The sequence below is a fragment of the Anomaloglossus baeobatrachus genome, unplaced genomic scaffold (assembly GCF_048569485.1).
Source record: "Anomaloglossus baeobatrachus isolate aAnoBae1 unplaced genomic scaffold, aAnoBae1.hap1 Scaffold_603, whole genome shotgun sequence".
NCBI lineage: Eukaryota > Metazoa > Chordata > Amphibia > Anura > Aromobatidae > Anomaloglossus > Anomaloglossus baeobatrachus.
This window is the reverse complement of record NW_027444968.1, coordinates 79,121-91,743: the sequence shown is the minus strand read 5'-3', so window position 1 is coordinate 91,743 and position 12,623 is coordinate 79,121. Positions and strand designations below refer to the sequence as shown.

Below are 12,623 nucleotides of genomic sequence, written 5' to 3'. Positions count from 1 at the left end.
CAATGCATCCACAAGAACAAACTGTTATCATAGACCACCCATCACTGAGGGGTAAGTGTCACTGTGGATGGCGCTCTGTTATGGGGGATCTGTGGGTGTCGCACTGTTATGGGGATCTGTGGGTGTCTCTCTGTTATGGGGGATGTGCGGGTGACGCTCTGTTATGGGGGATCTGCGGGTGACACTCTGTTATGGTGGATCTGTGGATGATGCTCTGTTATGGGGGATCTGTGGATGACGCTCTGTTATGGTGGATCTGTGGGTGACGCTCTGTTATGGGGCATCTGTGGATGACGCTCTGTTATGGGGGATCTGTGGATGACGCTCTGTTATGGGGGATCTGTGGATGATGCTCTGTTATGGGGGATCTGTGGAGGATGCTCTGTTATGGAGGATCTGTGGAGGACGCTCTGTTATGGGGGATCTGTGGGTGACGCTCTGTTATGGGGGGATCTGTGGAGGACGCTCTGTTATGGGGGATCTGTGGGTGACGCTCTGTTATGGGGGATCTGTGGGTGACGCTCTGTTATGGGGGATCTGTGGGTGACGCTCTGTTATGGGGGATCTGTGGGTGACGCTCTGTTATGGTGGATCTGTGGGTGGCGCTCTGTTATGGGGCATCTGTGGATGACGCTCTGTTATGGAGGATCTGTGGATGATGCTCTGTTATGGGGGATCTGTGGATGACGCTCTGTTATGGTGGATCTGTGGGTGACGCTCTGTTATGGGGCATCTGTGGATGACGCTCTGTTATGGGGGATCTGTGGGTGACGCTCTGTTATGGGGGATCTGTGGATGACGCTCTGTTATGGGGGATCTGTGAATGACGCTCTGTTATGGGGGATTTGTGGGTGACGCTCTGTTATGGGGGATTTGTGGAGGATGCTCTGTTATGGGGGATCTGTGGAGGATGCTCTGTTATGGGGGATCTGTGGAGGATGCTCTGTTATGGGGGATCTGTGGAGGACGCTCTGTTATGGGGGATCTGTGGAGGACGCTCTGTTATGGGGGATCTGTGGAGGACGCTCTGTTATGGGGGATCTGTGGAGGACGCTCTGTTATGGGGGATCTGTGGAGGACGCTCTGTTATGGGGGATCTGTGGATGATGCTCTGTTCTGGGGGATCTGTGGATGACGCTCTGTTATGGGGGATCTGTGGATGACGCTCTGTTATGGGGGATCTGTGGATGACGCTCTGTTATGGGGATCTGTGGATGACGCTCTGTTCTGGGGGATCTGTGGATGACGCTCTGTTATGGCGATCTGTGGATGATGCTCTGTTATGGGGATCTGTGGATGACGCTCTGTTATGGGGATCTGTGGATGACGCTCTGTTATGGGGGATCTGTGGATGACGCTCTGTTATGGGGGATCTGTGGATGACGTTCTGTTATGGGGGATCTGTGGATGACGCTCTGTTATGGGGATCTGTGGATGACGCTCTGTTATGGGGGATCTGTGGATGACGTTCTGTTATGGGGGATCTGTGGATGACGCTCTGTTATGGGGGATCTGTGGATAATGTGTGAGATGTTTAACAGCCCCCATTTTTTCATAATTAAAAACATGTACCTGGTTAAAGATGCGGATGGCAAGCCCCTGTACGGACTCCCCCGCATGGTTTAGATGCCCCTGTACGGACTCCCCCGCATGGTTTAGATGCCCCTGTACGGACTCCCCCGCATGGTTTAGATGCCCCTGTACGGACTCCCCCGCATGGTTTAGATGCCCCTGTACGGACTCCCCCGCATGGTTTAGATGCCCCTGTACGGACTCCCCCGCATGGTTTAGATGCCCCTGTACGGACTCCCCCGCATGGTTTAGATGCCCCTGTATGGACTCCTCCGCATGGTTTAGATGCCCCTGTACGGATTCCCCCGCATGGTTTAGATGCCCCTGTACGGACTCCCCCGCATGGTTTAGATGCCCCTGTATGGACTCCCCCGCATGGTTTAGATGCCCCTGTACGGACTCCCCCGCATGGTTTAGATGCCCCTGTACGGACTCACGGTTTACATGTACATGTTTGTGTAACATAAGTGGGAACATTGTAGTTATTATATACCAGATGGTCGCCTGATTCTAGAATATGTATGTAGTTTCTGTGTCACGTTGCTAAGGCCGCAGTCGGGTATCTAAGGGGCCCGCACTACTCCTTTAGCAACACCCACATCCAATCTGGAGGCAGCTGAGCAGAGAGGTGGGCGTGACATGCCGAGGAGGAAACAGGAAGCAGCCGCATCTCCCCGCCTGCAGGGCCAGCGAGGGGAGAAAGTACTACAGAGTATGAAAAGAGAAGAGGAGAAAGTACTACAGAGTATGAAAAGAGAACAGGAGAAAGTACTACAGAGTATGAAAAGAGAAGAGGAGAAAGTAATACAGAGTATGAAAAGAGAACAGGAGAAAGTACTGCAGAGTATGAAAAGAGAAGACAGTGCAAGGCTGCTGCTGGAGAGTATATAGAGGCTGCTGGAGAGTATATAGAGGCTGCTGGGGGGTATATAGAGGCTTTGGCTTGTGGAGTGTATATAAATGCTGCTGGGGTTTATATAAAGGCTGCTGCTGGGGAGTATATAGAGGCTGCTGCTGGGGAGTATATAGAGGCTGCTGCTGGGGAGTATATAGAGTCTGCTGGGGAGTATATAGATGCTTTGGCTTGTGGAGTGTATATAAATGCTGCTGGGGTGTATAAAAAAGGCTGCTGCTGGGGTGTATATAGAGGCTTCTGTGTGCGGCAGTGTCAGTGTGCGACGAATCAGCGAAGCGTGGTTCAAATCCCGCGCCAATTCGCGTCTGGACTGCACCTGTCGCTGATTGGTCGCTGGCGCAACCAATCAGCGACGCGGAATTTCCGTTACAGACAGACAGAATTAGACAATTATATATATATATATATATATAGATGCTTCCCGCCTGCTTGTGGTCTGTATTGACGTGTAATGCATTATTCAGCCACTAGAGGCCGCTGTTTTCCAGCACAGATGACTGCACTACAAGCTGGATATGGGGGCAGAGCTACAAGCTGGAGGCGGGGGCGGAGCTACAAGCTGGAGATGGGGGCGGAGCTACAAGCTGGAGACAGGGCGGAGCTGTTGAGGAGAGCCATTAGATCAAATCCTTAATTAACGTCTGTATACAGAGGATTGTGAGAAGTGTGTTCAATGAAATCGATTCTCTTTACATAAGCCAGGTTTTCAGATATAACTAAGATGGCCACTGATGACATCACAGACCCCCCCATCAGCATGGATCCACCAGATGACGACAGAGCCTCCCATCAGCATCACCACGGATCCATCCAATGACGTCATAGACCCGCCTACGATGACTCCCACCAATCAGCTCATGGACTAACACATTGTTGACCCCACTGAGCGATGCACACCTCCGGAGCTGCCCTTTCCAGGGCTCTATCAGGGCCGGCTGCAGTTGTAATAAAGCAGAGTCCGGGCCGTCTTCTGGCGAGGAAAGATGAATATCGGACAGTGTGTGATCTCATTTCTCCAGCTCGATCCACACCCATTAGACCGGGCAGTAGCAACTTGTGGAACTTTGTAATGGGTACTTTACACGTTGCGACATCGCATCTGGAATATCGTCGGGGTCACGTCGTTAGTGACGCACATCCGGTGCCGGTAGCGACATCGCAACGTGTAAATCCTTTGTGCGACGATGAACGATCGCAAAAGCGTCTAATAATCGCTGATCTGTGCAGTGTCAGTCATTTCCATAATGTCGGGTCGAGTGCAGGTGCGATGTTGTTGGTCGTTCCTGCAGCTCCACACGTCGCTGTGTGTAAACCCGCAGGAGCGACATCTCCTTACCTACCGCCACCGGCAATGCGGGAGGAGGTGGGCGGGATGTTACGTCCCACTCATCTGTGTCCCTCCTCTGCTATTGGCCGGCGGATTAGTGACGTCGCGGTGACATCGCTGTGATGCTGAACGCACCTCCCCCCTGAAGGAGGGATTGTTCAGCGGTCAGAGCGATGTCGCAGGGCAGGTAAGTGCGTGTGACGCTGCGTAGCGATAATGTTCTCTGCGGCAGCGAGCACCACATATCGCATGTGCGACGGGGGCGGGGACTATCAATGTCACAGCGTGTAAAGTACCCCTAAGAGTTCCCCTGAACAGAGCTACAAGCGGATATAGACTGAATGGAGAGCGGTCGCGCAGGACGGAGCGTCCATAGGTTATTACCAGAGCATGGGCGTACCCAGGATCAAAACTAGGGGGGAGCCACGCTCCTTCAGGTTGGAAAATATTAGCGGAAAAGGTGAACGAAGCGAAAATTTTACGAGAATAAGGCTATGTGCACACAGTGCGTTTTTCGCGGCGTTTTTCGGGTGCGTTTTTGGCCTCAAAACTGCATGACTATGCTTCCCCAGCAAAGTCTATGAGTTTTCATTTTTGATGTCCGCACACAACTGTTTTTTTAAGCTGCGTTTTTGAGCTTAAAAAAAAAATGGACATGTCAGTTCTTTCCTGCGTTTTTCTGCTTTTTCCCCCCATACAATGCATTGGAAAAACACAGAAAAATGCAGAGATCAAAAACGCAGCAAAACGCGGCCAAAAACGCACCAAATCACGGGAAAAATGCACCAAATCGCGGTAAAAATGCACCAAAACGCGGGAAAAAGGCATGCAGTTTTTGCCTCTTTTTGCTGCGGGTGCGTTTTTAGAGGCCAAAAACGCAGCATCAAAAAAACGCAGTGTGTGCACATAGCCTTAAATGTAATCATAGCTCGATTAATGACTCCACGCCCCTCCACACACCCACACACACACACCCACACACCCACACACACACACACACACAATGCACCCCCCATTATTACACACACAATGCACCCCCCATTACTACACACACACACACACACACACACAATGCACCCCCCATTACTCCACACACACACAATGCACCCCCCATTACTCCACACACACACACAATGCACCCCCCATTACTCCACACACACACAATGCACCCCCCATTACTCCACACACACACACACACACACACACACAATGCACCCCCCATTACTCCACACACACACACACACACACACACACACACACAATGCACCCCCCATTACTCCACACACACACACACACACACACACACAATGCACCCCCCATTACTCCACACACACACACACACACAATGCACCCCCCATTAATACACACACACACACACACACACACACACACACAATGCACCCCCCATTACTACACACACACACACACACACACACACACAATGCACCCCCCATTACTACACACACAATGCACCCCCCATTACTACACACACACACACACACACACACACAATGCACCCCCCATTACTACACACACACACACACACACACACAATGCACCCCCCATTACTACACACACACACACACACACACACACACAATGCACCCCCCATTACTACACACACACACACACACACACACAATGCACCCCCCATTACTACACACACACACACACACACAATGCACCCCCCATTACTACACACACACACACAATGCACCCCCCATTACTACACACACAATGCACCCCCCATTACTACACACACACACACAATGCACCCCCCATTACTACACACACAATGCACCCCCCATTACTCCACACACACACACACAATGCACCCCCCATTACTACACACACACACACAATGCACCCCCCATTACTACACACACACACACACAATGCACCCCCCATTACTCCACACACACACACACACACACACACACAATGCACCCCCCATTACTCCACACACACACACACCCACACACACACACACACACACAATGCACCCCCCATTACTCCACACACACACACAATGCACCCCCCATTACTCCACACACACACACACACACACACACACACACACACTGCACCCCCCATTACTCCACACACACACACACACAATGCACCCCCCATTACTCCACACACACACACACACACACACACAATGCACCCCCCATTACTCCACACACACACACACACACACACACACACAATGCACCCCCCATTACTCCACACACACACACACACACACTGCACCCCCCATTACTCCACACACACACACACACAATGCACCCCCCATTACTCCACACACACACACACACACACAATGCACCCCCCATTACTCCACACACACACACAATGCACCCCCCATTACTACACACACACACACACACAATGCACCCCCCATTACTACACACACACACACACACACACACACACAATGCACCCCCCATTACTCCACACACACACACACACACACACAATGCACCCCCCATTACTCCACACACACACACACCCACACACACACACACACACACACACACACAATGCACCCCCCATTACTCCACACACACACACAATGCACCCCCCATTACTCCACACACACACACAATGCACCCCCCATTACTCCACACACACACACACTGCACCCCCCATTACTCCACACACACACACACACACACACACACACACACACAATGCACCCCCCATTACTCCACACACACACACACACACAATGCACCCCCCATTACTCCACACACACACACACACACAATGCACCCCCCATTACTCCACACACACACACACACACACTGCACCCCCCATTACTCCACACACACACACACACACACACAATGCCCCCCCATTACTCCACACACACACACATACACACAATGCACCCCCCATTACTCCACACACACACACACACACAATGCACCCCCATTACTCCACACACACACACACACACACACACTGCACCCCCCATTACTCCACACACACACACAATGCACCCCCCATTACTCCACACACACACACACACACACACAATGCACCCCCCATTACTCCACACACACACACACACACACACACACACACAATGCACCCCCCATTACTACACACACACACACACACACACAATGCACCCCCCATTACTACACACACACACACACACACACACAATGCACCCCCCATTACTACACACACACACACACTGCACCCCCCATTACTCCACACACACACACACACACACACACACACACAATGCACCCCCCATTACTCCACACACACACACACACACACTGCACCCCCCATTACTCCACACACACACACACACACACACACACACACAATGCCCCCCCATTACTCCACACACACACACATACACACAATGCACCCCCCATTACTCCACACACACACACACACACACAATGCACCCCCCATTACTACACACACAATGCACCCCCCATTACTACACACACAATGCACCCCCCATTACTACACACACACACACACACACACACACAATGCACCCCCCATTACTACACACACACACACACACACCCACACACACACACACACACAATGCACCCCCCATTACTCCACACACACACACAATGCACCCCCCATTACTCCACACACACACACACACACACACACACACACACACACACACACACACTGCACCCCCCATTACTCCACACACACACACACACACACACACAATGCACCCCCCATTACTCCACACACACACACACACACACACACACACACACACAATGCACCCCCCATTACTCCACACACACACACACACACACACTGCACCCCCCATTACTACACACACACACACACACACACACACACACACACACAATGCACCCCCCATTACTCCACACACACACACACACACACAATGCACCCCCCATTACTCCACACACACACACACAATGCACCCCCCATTACTACACACACACACACACACAATGCACCCCCCATTACTACACACACACACACACACACACACACAATGCACCCCCCATTACTCCACACACACACACACACACACACACACAATGCACCCCCCATTACTCCACACACACACACACCCACACACACACACACACACACACACACACACAATGCACCCCCCATTACTCCACACACACACACAATGCACCCCCCATTACTCCACACACACACACAATGCACCCCCCATTACTCCACACACACACACACTGCACCCCCCATTACTCCACACACACACACACACACACACACACACAATGCACCCCCCATTACTCCACACACACACACACACACAATGCACCCCCCATTACTCCACACACACACACACACACACACAATGCACCCCCCATTACTCCACACACACACACACACACACACACACACACACACACACACACTGCACCCCCCATTACTCCACACACACACACACACACACACACACACAATGCCCCCCCATTACTCCACACACACACACATACACACAATGCACCCCCCATTACTCCACACACACACACACACAATGCACCCCCATTACTCCACACACACACACACACACACACACACACTGCACCCCCCATTACTCCACACACACACACACAATGCACCCCCCATTACTCCACACACACACACACACACACAATGCACCCCCCATTACTACACACACACACACACACACACACACACAATGCACCCCCCATTACTACACACACACACACACACACACACAATGCACCCCCCATTACTACACACACACACACACACACACACACAATGCACCCCCCATTACTACACACACACACTCACACACACACACACACAATGCACCCCCCATTACTACACACACACACACACACACACACACAATGCACCCCCCATTACTACACACACAATGCACCCCCCATTACTACACACACAATGCACCCCCCATTACTACACACACAATGCACCCCCCATTACTACACACACACACACACACACACACACACACACACAATGCACCCCCCATTACTACACACACACACACAATGCACCCCCCATTACTACACACACACACACACACACACAATGCACCCCCCATTACTACACACACACACACACACAATGCACCCCCCATTACTACACACACACACACACAATGCACCCCCCATTACTACACACACACACACACACACACAATGCACCCCCCATTACTACACACACAATGCACCCCCCATTACTACACACACACACACACACACACACACACACACACAATGCACCCCCCATTACTACACACACAATGCACCCCCCATTACTCCACACACACACACACACAATGCACCCCCCATTACTACACACACACACACAATGCACCCCCCATTACTACACACACACACACACACAATGCACCCCCCATTACTCCACACACACACACACACACACACACACAATGCACCCCCCATTACTCCACACACACACACACCCACACACACACACACACACACACACACAATGCACCCCCCATTACTCCACACACACACACACAATGCACCCCCCATTACTCCACACACACACACAATGCACCCCCCATTACTCCACACACACACACACACACACACACTGCACCCCCCATTACTCCACACACACACACACACACACACACACACACACAATGCACCCCCCATTACTCCACACACACACACACACAACACACACACAATGCACCCCCCATTACTCCACACACACACACACACACACACACAATGCACCCCCCATTACTCCACACACACACACACACACACTGCACCCCCCATTACTCCACACACACACACACACACACAATGCACCCCCCATTACTCCACACACACACACACACACACACAATGCACCCCCCATTACTCCACACACACACACACACACACACACACACACACAATGCACCCCCCATTACTCCACACACACACACACACACACACACACAATGCACCCCCCATTACTCCACACACACACACACACACACACTGCACCCCCCATTACTCCACACACACACACACACACACACAATGCACCCCCCATTACTCACACACACACACACACACACACACACAATGCACCCCCCATTACTCCACACACACACACACACACACAATGCACCCCCCATTACTCACACACACACACACACAATGCACCCCCCATTACTACACACACACACACACACACACACAATGCACCCCCCATTACTCCACACACACACCCACACACACACACACACACACACACACACAATGCACCCCCCATTACTCCACACACACACACACACACACACACACACAATGCACCCCTCATTACTCCACACACACACACACACACAATGCACCCCCCATTACTCCACACACACAATGCACCCCCCATTACTCCACACACACACACAATGCACCCCCCATTACTCCACACACACACACAATGCACCCCCCATTACTCCACACACACCCACACACACACACACACACACACACACACAATGCACCCCCCATTACTCCACACACACACACACACACACACACACACACAATGCACCCCCCATTACTCCACAAACACACACACACACAATGCACCCCCCATTACTCCATACACACACACACAATGCACCCCCCATTACTCCACACACACACACAACACACACACACAATGCACCCCCCATTACTCCACACACACATACACACACACACACACACACACACACACAATGCACCCCCCATTACTCACACACACAAAGCACAACACACACACTGCACACAACACACACACACACACACACAATGCACCCCCCATTACTCCACACACACACACACACACACACAATGCACCCCCATTACTCCACACACACACACACACACACACACACACACAATGCACCCCCCATTACTCCACAACACACATACACACACACAATGCACCCCCCATTACCCTCACACACAACACACACACACACACACATGCACCCCCCATTACTCCACACACACACACACAGCACACACACACACACACAATGCACCCCCCATTACTCCCACACACACACACACACAATGCACCCCCCATTACTCCACACACACAATGCACCCCCCATTACTCCACACACACACACACAATGCACCCCCCATTACTCCACACACACACACACAAATGCACCCCCCATTACTCCACACACACACCCACACACACACACACACACACAATGCACCCCCATTACTCACACACACACACACACACACACAATGCACCCCCCATTACTCACACACACACACACACACACACACCACACACACACACAATGCACCCCCCATTACTCCACACACACACACATGCACCCCCCATTACTCCACACACACACACAATGCACCCCCCATTACTCACACACACACACAATGCACCCCCCATTACTCCACACACAGCACCCACACACACACACACACAATGCACCCCCCATTACTCCACACACACACACACACACACACACACACACAATGCACCCCCATTACTCCACACACACATACACACACACAATGCACCCCCATTATCCCCCCCACACACAACACACACACAATGCACCCCCCATTACTCCACACACACACACACACACACACACACACAATGCACCCCCCATTACTCCACACACACACACACACACACAATGCACCCCCCATTACTCCACACACACACAACATGCACCCCCATTACTCCACACACACACAACAATGCACCCCCCATTACTCCACACACACACACAATAGCACCCCCCATTACTCCACACACACACACACACACACACACACACACACAATGCACCCCCCATTACTCACACACACACACACACACACACACACACACAATGCACCCCCATTACTCCACACACACAATGCACCCCCCATTACTCACACACACACACACAATGCACCCCCCATTACTCCACACACACACACAATGCACCCCCATTACTCACACACACACCAAACACACACACAATGCACCCCCCATTACTCCACACACACCACACACACTACACACCACACACACAATGCACCCCCCATTACTCCACACACACACCACACACACACACACAACACAATGCACCCCCCATTACTCCACACACACACACACAATGCACCCCCCATTACTCCACACAACACACACACACACACACACAATGCACCCCCCATTACTCACACACACACACACACACACACACACACACAATGCACCCCCCATTACTCCACACACACACACACACCATACACACATACACACACACAATGCACCCCCCTTACTCCACACACACACACACACACACACACAATGCACCCCCCATTACTCCACACACACACACACACACACACACAATGCACCCCCCATTACTCCACAGCACACACACACACAATGCACCCCCCATTACTCCACACACACACACACACACACAATAGCACCCCCCATTACTCCCACACACCACACACACACACACACACAATGCACCCCCCATTACTCCACACACACACACACACAGCACATCACACACACACACACACACAATGCACCCCCCATTACTCACACACAACACACAATGCACCCCCCATTACTCCACACACACACACACACACACACAATGCACCCCCCATTACTCCACACACACACACACAATGCACCCCCCATTACTCCACACACACACCCACACATCACACACACACACAATGCACCCCCCATTACTCCACACACACATCTCCACACACACACACACACACACACACAATGCACCCCCAT

At 51.8% G+C, this 12,623-nt stretch overlaps 1 protein-coding gene across 1 annotated transcript in view; it reads right to left on the bottom strand.

The window, feature by feature from the left end:
* Positions 1-12,623, bottom strand: part of LOC142285654 (pancreatic lipase-related protein 2-like) — a 31,931-nt gene that overhangs the window by 1,584 nt on the left and 17,724 nt on the right.